Source organism: Mobula birostris, chromosome 10 (assembly GCF_030028105.1).
Source record: "Mobula birostris isolate sMobBir1 chromosome 10, sMobBir1.hap1, whole genome shotgun sequence".
Lineage (NCBI taxonomy): Eukaryota > Metazoa > Chordata > Chondrichthyes > Myliobatiformes > Myliobatidae > Mobula > Mobula birostris.
Genome location: NC_092379.1, coordinates 120,690,242 through 120,704,972, shown reverse-complemented (window position 1 = coordinate 120,704,972; position 14,731 = coordinate 120,690,242). Strand labels below are relative to the sequence as shown.

The 14,731-nt window shown below is 41.4% G+C and overlaps 1 protein-coding gene across 3 annotated transcripts in view; it reads left to right on the top strand.

The window, feature by feature from the left end:
- LOC140204288 (serine/threonine-protein kinase PAK 3) overlaps window positions 1-14,731 on the top strand; it is a 248,300-nt gene that overhangs the window by 106,318 nt on the left and 127,251 nt on the right. The window lies entirely within an intron of this gene.

The following is a 14,731-nucleotide window of genomic DNA, read 5'->3' as shown; positions in this document are numbered from 1 at the left end:
TATTGGTGTTCTAGCATTTATGTTTTGGTCATCACAGTACAAATTCGAGCAGTTAATTAAACAAATAAATAGACGACAGCATTAACAAATGCTGTTATTGCCGACAGATAGTCTTTTCATTCCGACTTGGGCTTTTGTCGTTGCCATGTGGATGCATTAGACATGTATCCTCTTTAACTGTTTGAATACCTTCTCAGTGTCTGAGTGGCTGCCGCTCTCTCTGCTTCCTTTTTCTCCCCATCACTCAATTCCTTCATTAATAATCCCGCTGTGCTATTTAAATACAGAGGGGAAAGGCAAATGGTTGCTGTTGTCTCATGGAAAATGAGTTGCTGAATGATGTGATCGTTCTTTCTCGCAAGAGCTTGCCATCTGCACAGAAGAACATGAGCTGGACATAAGGTTGACAGCCCAGATGGGTGCTAAGCTATAGTAGTGTGCGTTATCGGCTGTGATAGGGGGATCTTTGGGTGGAATAGCGTGACAGAGAAGCTCGTTCCCCTCCTCCTCCTCCACCAACAAATAAAAACTTCCTTTTAATGTGTAAAAACAAGCAGCAATTGTCAATTGACATGAGGCAAACAGAAGCCACTACCCTAATCCTGCTGCAGTATCTTCCCAGTATGGCACAAATTTGAATTCTGAGGCAGAATGCATCGATGTTGGACAGGAGGATCCCTCGATCCAATAAAATGACCTGAAACGAGTGGGCAGAGGAGTTCATCAGAGGAAGCATTCTTAGCAAGCTTTTTAAAAATTAAACATCCTGAGGCAACTCCAATAAAGACTCCAAAAAAAAAAGGCCTCAAAAGGGATACTTTAAGCAAATGATTTGAATGTGAGACTCTGAAACCATTTTAGCAGTTGAATGAAAGTAGGCTTAAGAATAGAATTAATGTGAAGCCAAAGCTGTGTAGAACTAGAAATGCAGTGCAACCAACCAAGGGAAATGTAATTTTTTTTTCCAATGCTAACCCCATATTTGTAGAATAATCTGGAACTTCAGTCAAATACAGAACAAGACTGATGTCTTCTTTCTTTAATTTTTGTTGTATTCCTCTTTATTTATTTAACTTATTGAAATTCCTTTTCTGTCTTGACAATGTTCCCTTCTCTGGGGTATGGTTTAGTGGGTGGAAGAACCGTCTGGTATCTTGGCCAAGTGCCAATGTTCACATGTGTGGAGGTGTGTCTGTATGTGTGTGTGTGTGTGTGTGTGTGTGTGTGTGTGTGTGTGTGAGAGAGAGAGAGAGAGTTTCTGTATTCATGTGCGAGTGCTTGCTGGCAAGAATGTCCCTGTTTCAGCCTAGGTTATCACATGGGCACGTCCTTGGCAGCAGGCGATCTTGAAAAGGAACTACAGTTGGTTCTTTTTGCCCCATCTGCCCATCCGCAGATCCATATGATGGAGGATATTTAAGCAGATTGCCCTTGCTACAGCCACAATCGGATGTGTCTCCCATTCATAAGAATGAGTTCCATCCTTGGCTGTGGGTTTTTCCTAAGCCAGTAAATGTTGGGGGCATTTTTACTTGTCATTGTTTTTATTTATGTTCCCAACACTGCCTTCTTTCTCAAACAAGAGAAAATCTGCCGATGCTGGAAATCCAAGTGGCACGCACAAAGTGCTGGAGAAACTCAGCAGGCCAGGCAGCACCTATGGAAAAGAGTAGAGTCAACATTTCAGACTGAGACCCTTCAGCAGGACTGGAGGAAAAAAAAGATGAATGGAGTTAAAAAGTAACTCTACTCATCTTTTTGTCTCCAGTCCCGCTGAAGGGTCTCGGTCCGAAACATTGACTCTACTCTTTTCCATAGGTGCTGCCTCCTCCAGCATTTTGTGTGTACTGCCGCCTTTCTACTGTCTTCCAATTCATACAACACAGCACAGAACCAAGGCCTTCACACCACTCCCATTCTGACATTTCGGTCCATAACCTCTTTTTTGGCCATAAGACCACTCTCAGGTTGGAGGAGCAACACCTCGTATTCGGTAGCCTCCAACCTGATGGCATGAACATAGATTTCTCTTTCCACTAATTGTTTTTCCTTCCCCGTTCTCTCTTCTGTTCCCCACAGTGACCCCTTGCCTATTCTCCTCACCTGCCTATCGCCTCCCCCCCCGCCCCCGGTGCCCCTCCTTTCTGCCATGGTCCACTCTCCTCGCCTATCAGATTCCTCCTTCTCCAGCCCTTTGCCTTTCCCACCCACCTGGCCTCACCTATCGCCTTCTAGCTGGTCTTCCTTCCCCTCCCACCACCCTTTTATTCTGGTGTCTTTCCCCCTTTCCAGTCCTGAAGGAGGGTCTTGAGCTGAAGCATTGCCTGTTTATTCACTTCCATAGACGCTACCTGACCCGCGTTCCTCCTGCATTTGTGTGTGTGTGTGTGTTGCTCTTCATGCCACTAAATTGTGCTGAACTAATTGGCTGGTGACACCTAATCCCTTCTGTCCGCACTTGGTCCATATCCTGCAATCTCTGCGTATTCCTGCACCTTCTAAACACTTCTATTGTGTCTGCCTTTATCACCACCCCCTGCAGTGCACTTCAGGTGCCTACTATTCTCAGTGTGCTTCCTTAAAGACAAAACTACCCTGTGCGTTTCCTTTAGAACTTGCTCCCTCTCACCGTAAGTGCATGCCCTCTAGTATGAGACATCTCGACTGTGGGGGGTATAAAAGATACTGGCTACCTACCTACACCTCATAATTTTTGCAAGCTTCTGTTAGGCCTCTCTCACCCTGTGCCACCCAAGAAGAAACAGCACTAGTTTGTCTAATTTACTAGCACATGCACTTTAATCCAGGCAGCGTCCTGATAAACCTCCCTGCAGCCTCTCCAGAGCCTCCACATCCTTCGCATAATAGGGTGACTGGAATTGAGTGCAGTGTTCCAGATGCGGTCTAGCCAGCGGCTTTGTAAAGTATAATTCCTGACTTTTGAACTCAATGTCTTGACTGAAAAAGGCAAGCATGCCTCCCATCCTATACAATCTGAATGTTATCACGGGGATAAAAAAGACAAACATGTTCATTCAGAATGAATAATGGCTCCTCTTCCATGATCTCACCACACTTGCTGCCTTTTAAGCAAGGTATCTCAATGGATTATTATATTCTTTGGAGGAATCTAGAACTAGAGGCCACAGGCTCACAGGTTGGGATGACAACCTGCTCACTCGGGCAAGGGGTAATTTCGTCAGTTAATTTAAAAAAAAATGTCAGACTATACTCCTGTGCCTTGTGAATGGTTGTTGAGTTTACTTAAAACAAGGCTTTAAAAGATATGGGGAAAAGGGGTGGGAAGAGGATTGAGGATCCGTAGGCATTGGAACCGTATGTTGGAATTGTCCAAGGTGTTGATGAGGCCGCACCTGGAGAATTGTGTACAGTTCTGGTTGCCCTGTTATGGGAAAAACATCATTAAACTGGAATGATTGCAAAAAATATTTACAAGAGTGATACAGTATCAGTACTTGAGGGCCTGAGTTATAAGGAGAGTATTTGGGCAGGCTAGGACTTTATCCTTTCGCGTGCAGGAGACTGTGTGGTGACCTTACTGAGGTGTGTAAAATCGTAAGGGTTATTAATAAGGTAAATGTACGTAGTCTTTTAGGGAAAGGAAACTGAAAGCCAGAAGACATGGGTTTAAAGTGAGAGGGGAAATATTTAAGAGTTAAAAGGGAAAACTACTATTTGTAGAAGGTGGTTCATATATGGAGTGAGCTGCCAGAGGAAGTGGTTGAGGCAGATACAATAAGGTCACTTGGTCAGTTATGTCAGAAAGAAAGATTTGGAGGAATATGGGCCAAATGTGGGCAAACGGGACTCATTCAGATGGGTATCAACTGGCATGGATGCGATGGATTGAAGGGCCGTTTTGTCCTGTTCCTTTTATTCTATGACCCTATTTGCCAGGGTCTTTTTGAGTACAGGGAAGATTTCAATAGCCTTAGTGCCAATTTATGTTGCTGCCTGTGTTCTGATGAGATCAGAGGTTCTGTGTAGGACCTTCTGATCAAATGTATTCAACTTCCTACTCACCAACAGCTGTAATTCAAGGGAGCAAGGTTGACTTGATCTCTGTTTCTGCAACTTAACTGTTGCGTTTCATCTCTGCAGATGTGTTAAATAGGTCAGGGTGGGGGGGGCGGGGTAAAATAAATATTCTAGGCATTATAAAAAGGACTGTTGCTAAAGATGGAAAAAAAGTACAACTGGAACTCGGTTTGTCAGGAATTGCACTGGGATCGCTACTTCTAAAGATATCTGCTTACTCACTCCCATGCAATGGTGTTGCAGGCATTTGAATTTACATGTGAGCGACAGGGGTATTGTTTCTTTTTGTTTAGCATGAATGGAAGAACCTTTTGTACTTGTCAAGATGCTGCAGGTATTTATTGTGGTGAGATGCCTCAAATATTGCTCCAGGAGAGGTATTTTCACGTAGCACAGCTGAGAACCTTAATCCGATTTTAGCAGATGAGTGAACGTTTTGTGAATGTACCACTTTGAACTCTGAACCCAAGCTGCGTGATGTGCAGTGGTCCATCTTGTAACTGGCCCCAAGTGGGATTCATGTTGGTTTTTGCCTTTTATACTATGATGGATATCTGCTTGCGTTTGCAATGTGCTTGTCGTTTGTTACTGCTGGGTAAAGATGAGCCTAGGAAATGTTTCTTACTGCTTTCCCTCAAGAGATGAGCTGTCATTGCAGAGGGTTCAGAAGAGGTTTGCAAGAATGATCCCTGGAATGAAAGGGTTGCGTATGAAGAGCGTTTGATGGCTCTGGGACTGCACTTGCATTTAGAAAGAAATGAGAGGTGATCTCATTGAAATCTGCCGAATATTGAAGAGGTCAAGATGATATGGAGAGGATATTTCCAGTAGTAGGACAGTCTAGGATCAGAGGCCACAGCCACAGGATGGAAGGATATCTCTTTAGAAAAGAGATGAAGAGGAATTTATTCAGCTAGAAATTCTTAAATGGGTGACTTCTTATTTCTAAACAATAAATCCTGATTCTAGTTTTTTCCACAACAAGAAATATCCTCTTAATATCAACCTTGTCAAGACTCCTCTTACTTTCCAGACTCCAGTGGATAGCAACCATTCCCTCCCATTATAGGTATTAGATTAATAAGTGAGAAACAAACTCCTGGCGGATTGACCTGAAGTATCAGCTTTCCTTCTGTCTCCACAGATGCTGCCACATCCTCCAAATTCCTCCAAGCAGCTTGGGATTTGTTTGTTCATTATGTGCTGTGAGGTATGACGTAGGCAATGATGATCTTTCCGTGACCAAGTTTGTTCTTAACAAATTTTTCTACAGAAGTGGTTTGCTGTTGCCTTCTTACAAGATGGGTGACCCCAGCCATTATCAATTCTCTTCAGAGATTGACTGCCTAACCAGGACTTGTAATATGCGCCAGCTACATATGACCATGCACCACCTGCTCCCATAGCTTCATGTGATGCTGTTTGGGTGGGGGCGGGGGGGGGGCTACTAAGCAGATTCTACACCTTGCCCAAGGGTGACGTGCAGGCAAATGTAGGGAAGGAGCACCCTACACCTCCTTTGGTAGAGACGTATCTCCATCCCCCCACCCAAGTTTGGGATTGTAGTGTCTATAGTCACTTGTGTCTCCGTTAGATTAACAGATCTCCCCTGAACTGCTTCTGGTGCGCTTACACCATTGCTTAAGCACGGAAACCATCCTATAAACTGGACTTCAGATGCTGCCGTACCAGTACTCTACATAACTGCAGCATAGTCTCATGAGATTTAGTGGTTGGGAAGATGTTAGAGTCCATTATTAAGGATGAGGTATTGAGGTACTTGGAGGTACCCGTGAACACTACCTCACCTTTTTTAATACCTGTATACAGTATTTCTGTTTCTTGCACAATTTTTAATCTATTCAATATACGTATACTGTAATTGATTTACTTATTTTTTTCTAGATTATGTATTGCATTGAACTGCTGCTGCTAAGTTAACAAATTTCACGACACATGCCGGCGATGATAAACCTGATTCTGGTTCTAATTCTAACAAGTTAAGAGCCCATAGCATTACAGGAAAGGTACTAGAATGGATAGAAGATTGCCTCCTGCCAGTCAGCCAAAGAGTGAGAATAAAGAGGGCCTTTTCTGGTTGGCTGCCAGTGACTGGCTGTGTTCTGCAGGTGTTGGTGTTGGGACCGCTTCTTTTCATGTTATATGTCAATGGTTTGCATGCAGGAATTGATTGGTGTGTGGATGATACAAAGGGAAGTGGAGGGACAGGTAGCGTTGATGAAGCAAGGTGTCTGCAGAAGGACGTAGACTGGGAGAATGGGCAAAGGAGTGACAGATAGAATATAACGTAAGGAAGTGCAAGGTCATACACTTCGACAGAAGGAATAAAGGCATGGACAACTTCCTAAATGGGGAGAATTTTTTAAAAAAAATTAGAGGTGCAAGGGACCTCGGAGTCCTTGTGCAGGATTCCCTAAAAGTTCGCTAAAAGTAAAGAAGGCAAATGCAGTGTCAGCATTCATTTTAAGAGGACTAGAATACAAGAGCAAGGAAGTGATGCTGAGTATTTATAAGGCACTGGTCAGGCTGTACTTAAAATACTGTGAGCAGTTTTGGTCCCTAAGAAAAGATTTGCTGGCATTGGAGAGGGTCGAAGGGAAAGTCATGAAAATAATCCCGGGAATGAAAGGGTTAATATATGTGGCGCGTATGATGACTCTGACCCTGTATTTGCTGGAGTTTAGATGAATGAGGGGGATCTAATTTGAAACCTATTGAATATTGAAAGGTCTAGATAGAGTGGATGTGAAGAGAATGATTCCCATAGCGGAAGCCTCACAGCCTCAGAGTTGAGCAACATTCATTTAGAACAGAGATGAGGAAAAATTTCTTTAGCCAGAAGATGGTGAATCTGTGGGATTCTTTGCTGTGCAGGCCTAGTCATTTGGTACATTTAAAGTGGAGATTGGTTTAATTCTGTTCCTATGTTTTTATGGTCTTAAGGTCTTGTATTCAGTTCTCCTTGAAGATATTCATTTTGTCTTGTTTTCGTCCTGCTGTGGAATTTATAATGCCTGAATGCTCACGTGAAATACTGGCTGTTCCATATGGAACTATCGGCATTTCCCACATAACTGGCAAGAAGTTTATGGCTCCCATATAAACGTGCTGGATTTTGGAAGCGCACACTTCCTGCGAGTACATTGCCAATATCTTTCCAACAGTGCTCCAGTTTTGGATTCCTTCATGAAGGGCTCAGTGTGGCACAAATACATTGATCCAGTAATTTCAATGCAGACTAGCAGATGCCAGAGGGGAAGAACCACAGGGCTGTTGTAGGTCGACCTTTTGGATCGCTTTCAGAAAGGACTAAAGACGTGAGTTCAGGAAGATTGGCAGAACATTTTTACATCTTATATTTTAACTTGTGCATGGATTTTTCCAGTTAGAATAAGACCATAGAACATTGAACAGTACAGCACAGTACAGGCCCTTCGGCCCAGGATGTTGTGCTGACCCTTTAACCTATCCCAAGATCAATCTAATCCTTCCTTCCCATGTAGCCTTCCATTTTTCATTCATCCATGTGCCTACCTAAGAATGTTTTATATATCCCTAATGTATCTTAGTTAGCTTGAGATAAATTATGATTAATTGTTAATTTACATTTAATGTTTAAAATAATTAAAATCATTTTTAGTGTTTCAGTAATTTTACATTTTTAAACGTTTAATCTTTAATCTGTTTAACTGCATTGACAGCTGGTCCAACCCTGGGGGTGTGGCATTCCTGGCTAACAAAGCATTTCACTACAATCAGTTCTAAACCAGTTTGATTCATTATGTCCTTGCAAAGAATCCACTCAAGGTAGGAATGGGCTTTATTAGGCAGATGACTGGCAAATGTGGGCTGTTTGTTGCTCCCAGGAAATTATAGACTGTTGATAGTCATGTAAAGGATTGTAACTTCCAAATGGAACCTCACATTAATGAGAGTGAAAAGGAGCATTTGATGGCTCCAGGCGTTTACTTGCTGGAGTTTAGAAGAATGAGGAAGGATCTCATTGACACCTATCACATATTGAAAGGCCTACACAGACTGGATGTGCAGAAGATGTTCCTATAGTGGCGGAGTGCATGACCAGGGGAGACGGCCTCACTATACGAGGAAACCCCTTCAGACCAGAGGTGAGGAGGAATTTCTTTAGCCAAAGTCAAAGTACATTTATTATCAAAGTATGTACACCATATAGAACCTTGAGATTTATTTTCTTGCAGTTAGCCACAGAACAAAGAAACACAATAGAACCCATGGAAAAACCACACACCACAAAGACCTTCAAATATCCAGTGAGTGAAAAAAATACAATTAATGTGCAAGCAATAAAAAAGCAAACAAGTAATGCTCAGAACGTGAACTGCCGAGGCCCTGAAAGTGAGTCCACAGCCACCGTCAGTTCAGCGCTGAGGCGTGCAAAGCCTCCTGGAGTAGTGAACTGAGCACCGGTTCAGTCCTTTGTCCTCTGGCTTAACGCCTTGTTCAGAATCTGTGGAGGCCATCGTACTTAAACCGTGGGTTGATAGGTTCTTGATTAGTAAGGATGTCAAAGGTTACAGGGAGAAGGCAGGAGGATGGGGTTGAGAGGGAAAATAGATTGGCCATGACAAATTGGCGGAACAGTTAATGGGCCGAATGGTTTAATTCTTCTCCTGTGTCTTACGGTTTTATGGTCTCACAACGCCACTCTGTTGAATCTGGTCACCTGGAACTTTCAGTCCGGCATCTGCTCCACCCCTATTGCGGTGACTAACAAACAGCCTAATGAGAGAATGAAAAGCAGCAGCTCTGCTCCCAGCTCAAAAGTAAAAGCATGTTAATCTCCCTGCTGGAGTCCACCCGGGAGCTTCTGATTAAAAAAACTCATTCAGATTTTTCTGTCTTGTCACAAAGAATACAGAATCCTTGAAGTTGGTGAATTTATTGGGTATTTCCAGCCTTCCTCATTTTCCTCACAAAAAAATCGGCTGCTTTTGGTGCCATGTTGTAGTGCGCACGTGAGGTAGAATGTGCTGGCCTATGATTTCATCTTTCGTAAACAGATGGAATCCTGTCAAAATGATAAACCACCTCCTGAACATCTGAGCTTTTACCTTCAGGAAGACTGCTATCTGTCTTTCTTTTGGAAGAGGGAGCGTTCGTCCTGACGTAGTGTTTTACTGCCGTGAATCTGCTTATCCTGAGAGCAAGACGTAAGGTTGTTTCTAACCTGAACCTTTATCAGACCAGTTGGAATGTCCCATCTAGCTTCTCAGCCAAGACATTGAGCATCATTTTGTATATAAGTAAGTCAGTAAATATGCTAATGAAGCATTAGGGTAGAGGACCTATTTAGTTCTTGCCGATGATGTTTGAAGAGACAAATGTTGGTCAGGACATTAAAGAAGCACTCTGTTCTTTTATGCTCTCTTGAATAGGCAGGTAGTAATGTATCATCCAAAAAGTGCCACGTTGCAGCAGCTCTCATTGTACTGAAGTGTCTGACAGGATAATGTGCTCGAGTTGCTGGAGCACGTTAAATCTATGATCTTCTAACCCAGAAATGAGAGTGGCACAACTAAGCCAAGTCTGACACTTTGGTTATATTTAGGATTAACCCTTTCTATTCCACTGTTCTGATTTGCTAACATCATCCATTATTTTGTAGGCTTTGTGAATTGCCTCTATAATGACGGCAAACGGTGAATACTGTTTCCCTCATTACTCGAAGCATTGTGCTTCAGCTGTTTTGACTTTGCTCCAGAAATAATGATCCTTTGGCAATTCAGGCAAAGAGAGAAAAAAAAAGTCTTGTAAACAGCTGTGAATGTCAAAAGCAGCCACGTGCTAGTGGTCTTAAAATGTATTTAATGGATTTGTTCCTGAAGTGTTTACAAATATCAAGCCTAAACAAAAGGTCTGTTCTTTGTGGATCATTGAGTAGTTCACGTTCAGGATGTTGTTGAAAATCGAAAGTTCATTTATTATCAATGTACGTCTGCGGTGTACAACCCTCAGATTCATCGTCTTCAGATAGCCACGTAACAAAGAAAACCATAGAACCAAAGAAAAATTCAACCCCCCCCACACAAAAAAAACCAAATCTTGCAAACGGCAACATGATCATCAACCCCCTCACCTTACGTGGCCTTTCATATGAAGCCTTAAGAAGCTATAAAAAGTTTATCAAATATCTATATTTTGATTGATAACCTCAGCTCATTCAAATAGTTTCTGCTGACCTTTTGGGTTCAATATTACACAATTCGTTGAAGTCGAGTGGGAGGGTTCCAGGTGGTTGCATGCACTATATGACAAAACAGCTAGAGCTCACTTTAAAAATGTGGCTCCCCTCTGTATCTTCAGTGGGCACTCCACTTTAAGGGTTTGCTGAATTGTTTCTTTTTATCTGTGACAAACAGACCGAGATTCGAAACAAAGCCATCATTGTTAATCACAGCCATTCTCATTTTCCGCCTTCTTTTTTTGCCCAACAACGTTGACGTTCTAGACAATTTGAGTATCAAACTGATCAATTCTTTGTCCTGCCCCCATCACCTCCCAGTTTATCCTTGCTGACTGTTTCCTGAATTCCCATGTTAGTCAGTCGGTTTCTGCATGCAGTCTGTGACTAGGACTTTGCATCAATTTTCCATTGGAAATAAATAGAAAGAGACACCTTGTCAGACTGATGACATCAGCAGCCTGCCGGAGGCATGCATCAGACAGTTAGACTGAGTTTATTTGGAAGAAGAAGGGTAACAGAATTAATAATGCATTGCTTTAATACAGTGAAATAAAGTGTCAGCAGCTATCATTCTTGACTGGTTTTACAAAGGATTATTTTAAATATCAGAATTTTATTCTGTTATGTTGACATATTTAACTGTATTTTCTGTTGGTCAAGATCCACGTTTAGATTGAAAATTGGTACTCTTTGGATTATTTTTGTGAATAGGCAGCAGCTTCTGGCATTTAATGTAATGTGGTTGCATTATTTCAAAGTACTGCTGCCCATCCTCCAATCATGTAAACTTGTGAACAAAGCTGTATTGGTCTTGACCCAACTTTCTTGCATAAGCAATGTATTGTAGTAAACTTAGAATAAATGATGTTGAAATTGATGAGGTATCAGAAACAAAATTTTTAGGAGTAGAAATAGATAATAAATTAAGCTGGAAACCACATATAAATTATGTCAAAGCAATAATGTCAAAATCTATTGCAATACTGTACAAAGCGCAAGGTATCTTGAATCAGGAATCTTTGTATACATTATACTGTTCACTTATAGTCCCATACATGACTTGCTGTGTAGAGGTATGGGGAAATACAAAACAAATACAAACTCAATTTTTCTACTCCAAAAGAAAGTCATACGAATTGTGAATAAGACAAGTTATGAGCCAAACAATCCACTATTTATTCAACTAAACACTTTAAAATTCTGAGATTGTAGATTTTAAAATAATACAAATTATGTATAAAGTAAAAAATAGACAGCTACCACAAAGTATCCAAAGGTTGTTTAAAATGAGAGAAAGTCAACATGATTTGAGAGGAACATATATATTTCAAAAACAAAGGATAAGAACAAATGTGAAAAATCATTGTATTGCAGTCAGAAGGGTGAATCTATGGAACAACTGTACTGAGAATTTAAAATCATGCACCACACTTAACAAGTTTAAAAAATTATTTAAAAATAATTTAATGAACAAATATAAAATACATGATATAAAATAAATGGGAGTAATGTAAATAAATGAAACTTGAAATTGGATTTTGTGTTAAAAGATTATGAATTTTTTTGTTTTGATGTGATGATTGATGCCAAATATGTTGTTGTATAACTAAGAGGGGTAGGCGTAATAAGCTGTAGCTTCAGCCTGCACCCTTTCGGTCTGTTTTAAAGAACATCTGCATTTTTTTTGATGTAATTTTGTCTTATGCAATCATCGTTGAAAATGATGCTTTATTGTTATGTTTGTACTGACCGAAATAAATTTCTTTCGTTCATTCATATTGACTTTTTTTTTAAACATTCTTCCATTTGCACCCAAGCTTTTCCCCTCCCTATCTTTGTCAAGGTGTGAAATATGAGGAAAGGTTTCGTCAGCTAGGGCTTTTCTCTTTGGAGTGATGGAGAATGAGAGGTGACTTGATAGGGGTGTACAAGATGATAAGAGGCATAGACAAAGTGAACAGCCAGATATTTTTCTCCCTCCAGGGCAGAAATGGCTCATACGAGAGGCTGTAACTTGAAGATGTTGGGAGGAAAGTATAGGGGGGTCGTCAGAAGCAGATTTTTCTTTACGTAGAGTGGTGGGTGGATGGATCACACTGCCAGGGGATGTGGTAGAGGCAGATATATTAGCGACATTTCAAAGACTCCCAGATAGGCACATGGATGAAAGAAAACTGGATATCTATGTGGGAGGAAAGATTGATCTTAGAGTACGTTAAAGGTTTAGCACGACATCATGGGACTATATAGTAGTTGGATATGTGTGAGGGATGGGAAGAGTGACAACAGATATGGGAGATACAAATGTAGCTGAGAGCTATGACTACTTGAAAAGGAAGCTGTAAGTATATGTGATGGAGACTGAGAAACTGGTTGAAAGGAGTGCAATTCTTTCAGGCAATGGGGCGACGGGATGGGTTACTAAAGTGTGCTTGAGTTTGTAGTGCACATGGGTCAGTGGCCTAATCCTGAAACTGAGATGGTGAAGCCTGGATGGGAAGAGTAGGAGATGATTGTAGAGGTGGTGAGTGCATTAATGGTGGACTTCGCTACTTTTTTTTGCCTGTATGATGTTTGCAGAATCTTGGAGATTTTCAGTGACATTCAAGAAAGAAGGGAGAGGAGAAAAGAGGGACTGGTCGGTCTGACATCTCTAGTCCGAAAAATGCTGGATGTGATAACGAGCCACTTAGAAAATAATAACACCATTGGGAGCAGGAATTGTTCCTTTGTGAAAGGAAAATTGTGTTTGATAATTCTCTCTGATCTTTTTAAGAATATAATGGCAGGTAGATAAGGGTGAGCCAATATGTGGTGCAAATGGATTTTGGTAAGTCTTTGTATGAAAAGCCATTGTATCAATTAAAAGCTGGCTGGATGGATGATTGGTTGAAGTTTAAAGCAGTAGGAAATGATTGAGTCTCTGGATTTGTTCAGCTGATAGGGAGGCTAAGATAATACAATCTCATGCTACAAGTCAAGTCATCCTCTACGATTCAAACAAGGTTTGCAGGAGACTTGCTGTAACAGACCATTTCACGAGAGGCTGTGGCTCAGCCGTTATCTCAGCAGGGCAAAACTGTGGAGCTTTTCAGCTCTCAGACTGGGAAATCCATCCACTGGGTCCAAGCCAAGTTAACCCAGTGTATTTACAGTATGTCAACAGGAGCAATCAGTTGGTAGAGAAAGGTAAATAAAGGATGTTGTTTGATTTAATTTAAATATTTTGATTGTTTGAGTACGTAAATGTTTTCACTCTGTTTTAATAGCTTTTAAATTGTTTTATTAGTTATTTTTTGATAGGCCTTGGATTACTGGTGAATGCATTTGAATGTCAAGGGGAAGGACCTGTGCTATTCTATGTATCCTAGGCAGATGAAATGGTAGTGGCATCAAGACAATGTCCTCACACTGCACGCTCTAGAACTTGGAGCCTCAGGATAAATGGTCGTCCTGCTGGGTACTGGACCTCAGCCATTCAGCTCTTCCAGGTTGAGATTGATAGACACTTGGGCAGCATGGGGCTCGAAGAATATGGGGATTGGGGCAAAACATTCAAATCAGATGACCTGAACTTTACAAGAAATCAAGGTGTGACTTGTGTAAAGCTTTCAGAGATGCCAAGAGACAGTACCAGTCTACAACCAGCCATCCGCTGTGACAGGGCTTACCTGCTCTAACGTGCTACAATACGAAATTGGGCAGTATCATTGTCAATGGCACAGCCCCTTCTGAGGGAGTAATCTCAGGACCAACAAGGAATGTGCCGGTTTTCATCATGCAACGCATTAAAGGCAGCAGCAAGGCAACCCAACAGCCGAAGACAAGAGGAAGGCGGCAGCAGCTTCTGCATGCACCATCTACAGCTGTGTGTATCAGCCAAATGGAGCAAGCTACATGGGATATAAAAGATTCCTGAAGAGACAATATTTACAAAGAGCCTAAAAAATAAATTTTCCCATTTCAAGCTGAGTGAAGCTCACCCCACTCCAATTATTAATATACCACACCAGTAATATGGGCAGTGTAATCCCCTCCAAGTGAACCTGCACTGAACATAAAACATCATTGAATACTGTCATGGACTTGACATAAAAATTTGTTATTTCCTGATGAGTGGCATCTTGCTGAAACAACTGTGACCTCTACCTCTATAACTCACCATTTTCATTGGATGAGCTGGACTCTGCAGGCCTAAACAATTGCTAGCGATCTTGAGCTCGTTGGACTGCTGGTTAATGTTAGTGATGGCAAATCAGCTTTGTCGTCAGGGGAGTTGACAATAATGCACATAACAATGTATTGATCTAATTGGCATTTGCTGGTTAGAGACATGAATTGACAGTCTAATGTTTCAAGCTGGTGGATTCCATAATCATTCAGCAGTCAGGATCTCATGAGATTAGAGTTACATTTTATTTTAAATTA